Here is an 11,118-nt window from a genome sequence, read left to right on the forward strand (position 1 = left end):
GAAATAAATACAAGTATGATGCTCAGCACATCGGAGGCTCTCAGGAATGAGTCCTCTTCAGGCCTAGCTGGGGCCCTCACTGCCCCATATCCACCACACTCGCATCCAGTCTCAGAGCACACAGGGTTTTTCTCCACCACCCACCACTGCCCTTCACACCACCTGGTCCCTAATGGGCCTTGTTCTACTATTCTGGGCTCCTACAGAGGCATTTACCGTCTATGACAAGTCTAGTCAGAGCCACCATCCAGGCCGTAATTCTACACAATGCTTAGGCTCTAGTGTTCTCCCCACCGCCAAATTACAGCATCTTTGAGGACAAAGCCATTCCTATACTCTCTGAAATACCTAAGCCACCCCCTGCCCCAGTCGACAGAGCACTGGCATTGTCGGTGCACAGAGATCTCAGGGTCCAATGCAGTCTCCAGAAACACCTACTGATTTGTTTCATTTGTTCATCCAATGCATAGTTTGCACAATATCCACAAGGTGCCAAGCCCTGTGCTAGCCTGCAGCAGACACAGGAAGGGGTAAGTCCCAAGCCCTGTCCTCTCACAGCTCCCAGCCTAGCAGGGGAGCTGGGAGTGTGAGCATACAGTTGAGTAGACCCTGGGAGCTGCCTCCCAGTGGTCATTCCTTTCCTAGCTGGCAGAGCCCTGACTGTATTCAGCATCTACCTCTGCCTCTAACTGACGCAGAGACGAGTCCCGGTCCTTTAAAGTCCTCAGACACAGTCCTTTCGCAGTGATTGGTTTAGACATGGCCATGTGGCCCAATTCCAGCCAATGAGACAGAAGGAAAAGTTGGCTGGGGGGCTTCTGGGAAAGACTTCCTCCCTGATAAAAGAAACAGAGAGCTGCCTCTGCCTATTGTCCCCTCGGTTGCTGTGGCATCTTCAGGGGATGCTCAGGACAGCGGAATCCTTTTAGATGATGATAGCAGAGGAGAAGGACAGAAAGACTATGGATTTTGATGGCATGGGATGAACTGCTGAATTAATGGACTCCAGAGCTTTGGATCATGTGAGATAAGAAAGGGTCTTACTGTCGGTCAGTTGAGTCAGGGAATCCAATTCACCAAAGCCAAATGCAGGCTCCCTGTTTCAACAGTGAATACTCAAGAGTTAATACTCTGATGATGGCCTACGGGACATCTTTCTGAGCCCTGAGCAGTTCTGACTTACTCTGGGGGTGGGGGGCGGGCAACTGGGCTGGATGAGGAGCCACGAAGAAAAACTTCACAGAGAAGTCACCTACCATCAGTCTTCCTTTCCAAGAGTGGGAAAGAGCTGGCTGAGATGGCGTCTGCCAAGACGGGAGGCATGAGCTAGCCAGGGTGTGTGCAGGCAAAGGGTCTGAACTCTGCCGGAGCCCACACACTACAGACGGAGACAACAGCACCTTTGCTACATCCTCTCCAGGCCTCACTTTGTTCCTCTGTAAAATGGGGACAGAGACCTTCCTTGCAAGGTGGTGGTGGGGCTCTGATGTGCACATAAGAACACTTGCAATTACCTGGCTCCAGTGAATCTTAAGTGCCGTCACAGTCAGCCTATGCCTGGGAAATGGCTCACCCAAAGCTGGGACTGAGGGTCTCTAAAGCCAGCTCCCTCCATGTCCTCCCCGTCTTCCACCACCTCAGCCTTCCAGACCAGCCACTCTCTCCCTTTCATCTCCCCCCTCCTGGGGACCCTTTGCAGGCTGCCCTCCTGCCAGAAGTGATTCCTCTACCTGATCACACCACAGCTCTGATCTCTTCTTTCATCCCAAACCGTTTTGCCTGAGTCAGTCGACGTCACTTCTAGGAATGTGTCCTTAGGAGATGCCTGGACACAAGCCCAGGGGTCCACAGACAAAACGTTCATCCTAATGGTGCCCCTAATGGCACAATTCAGGAACAGCCGCCAGGAAGGGATCCATTAAATAAATTATAGCAGAGCCACTTACAAAAGACAAGGTAGAGAAATATTTACTACTATTTAAGACATCCATACTCTACTACTGAGTGACCGAAAGTTAAAAAAAAAACTATCTATTTGCTTATCAATCATAGGGAAACATCTAGAAGGACACTGTCTGGAAGGAAATGTTAATGGAGGTTAGCTCTGTTTTATGGCATTGCGTTTGAGTTTTACTTTGTACTTTTGGATATCATTTGTAATTGTATAATCATTATGTAACCAATCTATAATTGGGAGGGGGAGCTATTTTTATTTTTTAAAGGGAAAAAGAAATAGAGAATTACAGCCAAGATCCACCTCCTTTGGACAATCACCTAAAATCATGTGTGACAGGATTGGAAAGTTTATGCTAGCTTTGCTGACTTGAAACCTCCACCGTGACATCCCACTCCTCCTTGGAAACTTCCTAGTGTGGTGAGCTCACTACTGTGCCAGGCCACGCCCTAATAGCTAGAAAACTCTCTCACACTGCACAGGACTCTCGCTCTCAGTCCTAATTCTGGTCTCCCAGGCCGCACAGAACCAACCCAACGCTCCCTTCTCCCTCCATGCCCTCGTGATTGTCCACCACAGCCACTCATCAAGTGACGTGACTTCCTGGGGATGCCCCATTCCAGGCAGAGCAGAGGCGAAGGCCTGGAGTTGCTCCAGCACACACGGCCCACTTCGAGGATGCTGCGGACGTGTCTGGCAGGACCACATGAGACCAAAGCAGATGAGGCTGGGCTGAAATTGGTACAGTTCCCATAATCTGTGCCACAACGACTGACCTTTACCTCAGAGCAGTGATGCTCACCCATTTTGTATGCACAACGCCTTCAAACACTAAAATTTTAATCATTACGTGTGAAGGAATGAAAAGACTTACACACATCTCTAGAGCTTCCCTGGTGGATCAGACAGTAAAGAATCGGCCTGCCTTGCAGTAGACCTGGGTTCGATCCATGGGTCAGGAAGATCCCCGGGAAGAGGGACTGGCAAGCCACTCCAGTATTCCTTCCTGGAGAATTCCATGGACAGAGGCTACACATCTCTAAACAAGTTGTGGTTATTTTAGCTCATGCCCTACCTGTATCAGTCAGGACAGTACAGCTTATGCTGCAGTAACAAATAAGAGCAAAGTGTCAGTGACTTAAGAGCGAAGGCTCACTTCTCATTGATTGCTGCACGTCCATCATGGTTTGGCAGAGGGCTCTGCTCCACATCATCTTCACTTGGGAATCAGACTGAGGGAGGCCCCAACTTCATGCTGCCTCAGTTGCCAACGCAGAAAAAGGGGACAGTGGCTAACAGCATTCTAGATATTAAAGCTTCCATCCCGAAATGACAAATGTCACTTCTCAAATTTCATTTGCCAAAGCAAGACACACAGCTATAATTAATGACAAAACAGGCAAAGAAGCTCCATTTAACATCTACCTAGAAAGTAGGGAGCTTTACTTACTTTCTGTAGCACTTCTATAAATAATACAGCACTTCTGTAAATACTTCTATAGCACTAAAGACTACCTCAATTAATACACTAAAATGAAGAGAGAAGAAGAGGGGTGGGTGAAGAAGAATAAAAGAGCAAAGGAAGGAGACAATATTTATGACCCAGGCTTTTTTGCTAAACACTCTACAAATCTTAGTTGGACCCTCTTTACACCCTCACCCCTCACAGCTCATCCAGTTTCCTCAAACAGCATCCAAAGCACGTTTTTGTGACATCACTCACACGTCAATGGCCCAGCTGTGAGTTGTGGTCAGGAATCATCACTTAAGCAAGGGGGCCTCATCCCAGGATTTTGTTGTTGTTGTTGTTGTTGTTGGGTGGGGGACAGTGACTATTTGTGTTTGATAAGAGATCCATTCATCCAATACATTTATTAGGCACCTACTATGTTCCAGGGTCTGACAATGCAAATTTAAAAAAAGAAAGACCGCCACCTGTGCCACCTCCAAGAAGCATGGTGACAAGGGGGGCTCTAGCCACTGAGGCTATTTCCCCTTTCTGGGCACCCCTTCCTTCCCCTCACATCTTCCTCTCCCGGAGACATCACTCCTCTCCAGCCTCCCAGCCCCATGAAACCAGGAACAACGTCTTCATACCAGTGGGTTTTCAGCTACCAGAGCAGGAACCATGCAGTGAGGCCAGCTCGGAACTGGAAACCCGAGAAGTGGGGTTGAGACCTGGCTTCATCAGTGAGTAACCATCTTATGGGGAGAGGAAGCTGGTATTTACGGAAGCGTGTCACAGGGCTTGCTGTGAGGAAGGCTGAAAGATACAAAGATGTGTGAAAGTTATCTAAGTTAAAAGGTGACGGTGGTGGTGACAGTAGCAGCTGTGTGCCAGGCACTGTTTTAAGTCCTCTCATTCCTCAGGAAAACACCCATGAGGTAGGCACTGTTGGTATCCTGTTTCACAGATGAGCAAACAGGGGACTGAAGCCGCTCAACTCCCCCAGGAAGCCAGAGACACAAATAGAAAGTGATGGCGTCAGGACGGTGGGGCAAGCAGGAAGGCTCAGGTGGATATGCTACTGTGTACGCTTGGGACTGCTTTCTCCCTCAACGGGGATTGATTTTCCTCTCTCAGTGTGGACTGAACAGTTGTCATTTGCTCCTCCTCAAGAACGTTCGATTCTTCAGAGCTGGTATTAACCTTGGGGCAGAGAGGAGTTCATTCTCGGCCCAAATCATTCACATTCACACAGTCTGGTTCACTGCCGTTGTGCGTGAGGCTGTGTCCTCCCTGAAAACACGCTGGAGTCCTAACCCTGCACCTGTGAATGTGACCTTATTTGGAAACGGGGTCTTTGCAGACGTGATCAAGTTTAGATGAGGTCATCCTCAGTGAGGGTGGGCTCCATTCTAATATGACTGTTGTCCTTATAAGGACAGAGAGATGTGAAAATGAGACACAGACAGAGTGGGGGGCCAGGCGTGTGAAGACACCGGCAGGGACAGCAGTCATGCAGTTACAGGCTTACGAGCAGCAAAGACTGCTGGAAGCCATCAGGAGCTTTCCTACAGGTTTCAGAAGGTGCCTGGCCCTGCCGGCCCCTTGATTTCAGACTGCTAGCCTCTAGAACTGTCTTGCTCGCTCGCTCAGTCGTCCCCGACTCTTTGCGACCTCACGGACTGTAGCCCGCCAGGCTCCTCTGTCCATGGAATTTTCCAGGCAAGAATACTAGAGTGGGTTGCCATTTCCTCCTCCTGGGTATCTTCCCCATCCAGGGATCAAACCTGCATCTCCTGCATTGGCAGGCCGATTCTTCACCACTGAGCCACCTTGGAAGCAGCGCTAGAATGGTATGAGAATAGATTTCTGATGTTTGCAGTGTCCCGGCTTGTGCTAATTTGTGACATCAGCCCTGCAAAACGGATACAACTGTGTATTGAGTACCTACAGTTACAGGCACTCAGTGAGACAGGAACTCGGACCCTGACATGCTCAGTTTGGTGGATCTGGCTTAGTCCTAATTCTGCTGTAGGAAAAAAAAAAATAATAAGTAGTAGTAGTTCAAGTGACAGGAGACATGAATTCATCGGTCTAGTTCAGATCCCTCAAATGCTGTGTGACCTTGGAGAAGTCGCCTTCCCTCTCTGGGCCTGTCTTTTCACTCTTCTCTGCAGAATCAAGGAGTTGGCCCGGGTACTCTTCAGAGGATCTTCCTAGCTCTGTGACCTGCTGGAGTCAGGACAGGTGGGAAGCGGCAGAGAAAGCACGGGCAGCCTCCCTTCCGCCTCCTTCAGCAAGCTCCTGCAACTCTGCCTGTCCCAGTCACCCTGGGGCCAGATACCAGACAACTCAGGGCAGTCCTTACGTCCTCCAGCCTGCTGAAGTCACTCTAACTAGCCAATCCTCAACCTGCTTCCTCTGTCTCGCCTGCTCCTTCCCATGGAAACCACAGGAAGGGCAGCTGCCCGTGTTCCTCTCTGCTCCCTTGGCTTCCTGACTGACCCTGGGGCTTCCCCTGTGGCCTCTTGTAGCACGACATGCCCTGTCCTCTTGAGGGGCTGTGAGTCACAAACTGTCTTTTATGTCAGTCGTCTCCTGATCTGTTGGCCTTACCATACCTGCTGTTTTGTTGTTTAGTCACTAAGTCATGTCCATTCTCTGTGAGTCCATGGACTGTAGCCCGCCAGGCTCCTCTGTCCATGGGATTTCCCTGGCAAGAATACTGGAGTGCATTGCCATTTCTTTTTCCAGGGGATCTTCCCAACCCAAGGATCAAATCCATGTCTCCTGCATTGGCAGGCAGATTCTTTATCACCGAGCCACCAGGGAAGCCCCTACCAAACCTGAGTCACATAAAATCTACATTTTCAAACAGGGACGACATCACATACCTCATAGGATTGTCAAGAAGACTAAAGTAGAAAAACAAGGTAGGTGGTCTCACACAGCATCTGGCACATGGCAGGGACTCTAGAAATGTTACTTGCTTTTCTCTCTTCCCATCGCTATCTTTACCCTGCTGTCTTCCTGACCCCCACCTCCACCCCCACCCTTTCTCTCTTCCTCTCTCCCTCCCAGGATGAGCTATATAATTTGTAGGATGTAGTGCAAAGTGAAAATGTGGGCTTCCCTGTTCAAAAGTTATTAAGGATTTCAATATGTGACCACAGAGCATTGAATCAAGTTATGGGGACCCTCTCGCCACAGAATCCCACGTCATTACATAGGTCACACGCCCATCTGGCCCTGCTCCGCCCCTTCCCTGCCTTCCATCAAGCTCTCAGTTCAGTTCAGTTCAGTCGCTCAGTCGTGTCCAACTCTTTGGGACCCCATGAATCACAGCATGCCAGGCCTCCCTGTCCATCACCAACTCCCGGAGTGTACTCAAACTCATGCCCATCGAATCGGTGATGCCATCCAGCCATCTCATCCTTTGCCGCCCCCTTCTCCTCCTGCCCCCAATCCCTCCAAGCATCAGAGTCTTTTCCAATGAGTCAACTCTTCGCATGAGGTGGCCAAAGTATTGGAGTTTCAGCTTCAGCATCAGTCCTTTCAATGAACACCCAGGACTTATCTCTTTTAGGATGGATTGGTTGGATCTCCTGGCAGTCCAAGGGACTCTCAAGAGTCTTCTCCAACACCACAGTTCAAAAGCATCAATTTTTCGGCATTCAGCTTTCTTCACAGTCCAACTCTCACATCCATACATGACCACTGGTAAAACCATAACCTTGACCAGACAGACCTTTGTTGGTAAAGTAATGTCTCTGCTTTTTAATATGCTGTCTAGGTTGGTCATAACTTTCCTTCCAAGGAGTAAGCGTCTTTTAATTTCATGGTTGCAGTCACCATCTGCAGTGATTTTGGAGCCCCCCAAAATAAAGTCCATCAAGCTCTACTGCTTCCCAAATCTTCCTAGCCTGATTTTCCAAATTCAAGGCCCTAACAGTTGACCCTCTTTTCTGCTACTGTTCTCTGCTAATGAATTCAAAGTTTTAGATACCATAGAGCTAATAATTCCACTTCCTTGGCAGGGAGAGGAAAGGAGGCCAGTCTGAATTAGTGAAAAGTCTGAGAAATAAGACTTTATTATAATTTTCTATATTACTAAAGAAATTCAATTTTATGACTTGCAGATTTCTATGGTGACAGAGGTGACATGGAGAGGAGGGGAAAGAGGAGGAAGTTCTACTATTCTGGATGTGACTGAGCAAACAGAAAAGATTTAACTTATAATGAGCACATTCCTTATTTGCAAATGATGCTACTAAACACCGTGTCCCTTAAGTAGGTTAATATTCCTCTTGCCGGCAATCACTTTGCCTGGTGAAACCTTTCTGCTGCGAGAGACGCTGGTAAGATTCTTCTGCAGTGGTTCTACATAACAAACTGATTTCCCTGACCTTGCAGGCAATCCATAGTATAGACTGGGTTACAGAAAATTCCTGTCAAAGGGAAAACCAGCACAACCAATTCTCTCTCTAACGCCTACCTCTGGAATAGTCACATCTTCAGAGCATTCTTGTAAAACGCCACGGCACACCAGCTTTGGATGCAATCTTCGCTGGGTCTGCTGTTTCAGACCCAAATCTTGTCCTGTCACAGTTAGATCCAGACCTATTTGGGGATGGTAGCTCCAAACAGTTCATATACCCTACACCTCAAAGCCTCAGTTACCTGGGCCTAGAATGCCCTGCCCCCAACCGAACACTCCATCAAAATCCTAATTCAGGTTTCAAGCTCCAGCTCAAAGGTTCTGTCCTTCAGAAAGCTGCCTCAGACTCTTTCAGGCAAAATCTGTGCCTCCGTCTGCCCCTGCGGCACATCTATTACAGCATCTGCGCTCCCAACAGTCATCTTTGAGCTTCTCTGATAGAGTGAGAGCGCCCATGGGCCCTGGGTCTTGTCCACCTCTGGGGAGACGCTGCGACTCAGCAGCTAAGTAGCAGAAGGGGTCCCAGCCCCACCACTAACCAGCTGCATGCAGATGGTAACAGCAGCTTCACAGACCTGGGAGGATTAAATCAGATGATAACTCGAAAGGGCTTAACAGAGCCTGGCAAAAAGCAAGCTAAAAAAAAAACACATTAACAGTTCTCCATGAACACTGGTGTATAAATACGAGGTCACAGGATGGCCATGCAACCCGGTTTGGCTGGAGAGTCCCTCTCTATGTCTGCGGTTCTGGTGTTATCATTAATAATGCCCTCTCTCGTTCTCAAAATTATCTCTGCTTGGATGGCAAATTACATGGTCACCCTAGACAATTGAGACCAGGTCTCTTTTATTTACCAATGTCTCCCTGGCACACCAAACAGTTCTTAGCACATATTAAGTATTTAATAAAAATGTGTCAAATGAATGAACGTGTCTCTAGGGACTAGGAGGTGCCTGGCACCTGGAAGCAGCGTCATAACTACAACATATGGCTGATATTTCTCAGTACTTCCAAACACCCCTTGACTCAGAGAAGGCATGACTCAAGGCTAGGCAAGGGAATGAATGAATGAGTTCCTCCTGCCTCGTCTCCTCTGCTGCCAATAGCACCTCTGAGGGAAGGAACGACATCGCACAGAGGCTGAGAGAAGAGTGGTTCAGATGGAGAAGGTGAGGCTGATGTTCGCCCATGAGACTGTGGGGGGAGGGGATTGATTCTCCTGGAATTGCAGCAGGGCGCCCCTGTCAACATCTCCCAGCTAGCAACTAGGGACCGTTCTTGCCATGGAAGCAGCAAGAGATCACAGCCTACAGTGGCCAGACCAGTAGGTCCAGGGGGCTCTTGAGGGTCTGGGACTCCTGCCACCACCAGACATTCTACACAGGGCATAAGGGTTCAGGGTTCCAGCAGGTGCTGCCCCCTAGCAGCCCAGAGAGCCACAGGGGAGAACCCACCAAAATCTAGCTGCCAGAGCAGACCGGAGACGATGGGAATGGTTTCTTCTCTTCTGAGCCCGGAAAGGAAATTTCACATGTTGGTAGCCAAAAATTTTTTGGACACAGACCATGCAATAGGCAGGGTGGTAAGAACTTTAAAAACATTAACACAGCCATCAGAACAGCCCTGGGAGGTAGCTACCCCCATTTTACACATAGGCAAAGAGAGTCAGAGGGGAATTGACTTGTCAGAGATCACACTAGTAAGAGACAGAACCCAAATTCCCCAGGAGTAGGAACCAAACAGGAGTACTCTCCTTCCCTCTCAACCCGTTTTGGGGTGGGGGGGGGAAGCCCAGTTCTTGCTCCTTTAACAGGTTGGCGGTGTGACCTTGAGGTTGGATCACCCTCTCTGGGGCTCACCTCCCATCTTCAAGAATAATGTTCCAGGATGCTAAGACACACCGGATGGCCAGGACATAGTCTCCTCCTGAGACCACAGGGCTTCAGGATGACCAGGCCCCGGGTGAGTCCAGGTGTGCGGAAACATATTGATCCACTTTGGGGCCTTAGGTGGGGTACCTGCCTTAGGTGGAGTCCTCTTTCTCAAGGACCCTTTGACGCTGGACTGAAAAATCAAGCTGCAGATCTGAGAGCCTGAGAAGGGTGTGGGGCTTCGGAGCCTTTGAGTCACCAGGTGGGGGACTCCTGGTACTTCGGGAAGGGCTGCGGGCAGGGTGAGGGGCGCCAGGGAAGAGCAAGGCCGGAGATGCAGAGGGCACCTGGCAGAGGGTCCTGCGGCGCTTCGGCTCTTAGCGCTCCGAAACCGCCTTTGCGGAGGACAGCAGCCCCCAGCCCCGGGTCAACGTCCACCGCCCTGCTCCTGTCCCTGGCCTGCAGATATCCGGACCTGGAGGAAGGGGGGACCCCGCAATGCTGGGGAGAAGCTAGCAATGAAGTCAGAGACAGCTGGGAAGGAAGAAATCGGGGGGTTCTAAAGCCTTGGACGACCCTGGCCCCAGTTCCGGGGCTGTTCGGAGCCCCGGAAAGTTTGCGCGCGTCAGGCGGACGGCGCGCCCCCTCCCCGCGCCTGCAGGCGCCGGGTCCGCAGGCGCCCACCCCAGCCAGCCCCGCCCGCGCCGGCTGCCCGCTCAAGGTCACCGCTGACAAGACGCCTGCCTCCGCGGGGCGAGTGGACCCGGGACGCGGTCCGGCTCGGGCTCTGGTCGGGCAGTGGTTCCCGGGGACGAGCGCCCGAGGAAGGGAAGCCAGCCGAGAGGAAGAGAGAGACCGAAGGAGAGGGGAGGAGGCCCAGAGCCCCGGGCCCGGCCGCCCCTGTCTCACCTGCGCCGGCTCCGCAAGCGAGATGCTGCCGCTGCCGCTGCCGCTGGTGCGCGCCCGGCCCGGCCCGGCCCCGCTGCGGCTGCGGCTCCTCTGCTGCCGCTGCCCCGCGCTTGCCTCGCCCCGCCGCCCCGCCGCCGCCCGCCCGCCCGCCCGCCTCCCTCCCGCCGCCGTCGCCTCTGCCGCCGCTGCACTGCGCTCTGCCCGCCTCCCTCCCTCTCTCCCTCCCCTCCCGCTCCCTCCTCCCCCGCGCGCTCCCCCTCGGCCCTCCCCAAACTCCGCACAGAGAGCGTCCTGCGGGACCCGGAGGTCGCGGTCCAGCCCGCGCCCTCCCCCGCGCGCGCGCTGGGGGCCCGGGGAGCGGGTGTCCAGCCTCTCCCCGGCTCGGTCTTCAGGTGCCTGCATCAGCACCAGCTCCTCACCGCCCCCGCCCACCAGCCGGACCCTTGGAGGAAACCTTTCCCTGGGTCAGGGTACCCCAATCCCCCATTCCCAACAC

At 51.6% G+C, this 11,118-nt stretch overlaps 1 protein-coding gene across 1 annotated transcript in view; it reads right to left on the reverse strand.

Annotated features, from left to right (window-relative positions):
* ATP2B2 (ATPase plasma membrane Ca2+ transporting 2) overlaps window positions 1–10,758 on the reverse strand; it is a 365,210-nt gene extending 354,452 nt beyond the window's left edge. The window contains exon 1 of the mRNA XM_065933889.1: window positions 10,623–10,758. The gene's annotated coding sequence lies outside the window, so the exon portion shown is untranslated. The remainder of the gene's footprint in view (window positions 1–10,622) is intronic.
* Between the last annotated feature and the right edge of the window lie 360 nt (window positions 10,759–11,118).

The sequence above is a fragment of the Muntiacus reevesi genome, chromosome 4, assembly GCF_963930625.1.
Source record: "Muntiacus reevesi chromosome 4, mMunRee1.1, whole genome shotgun sequence".
Taxonomy (NCBI): Eukaryota; Metazoa; Chordata; class Mammalia; order Artiodactyla; family Cervidae; genus Muntiacus; species Muntiacus reevesi.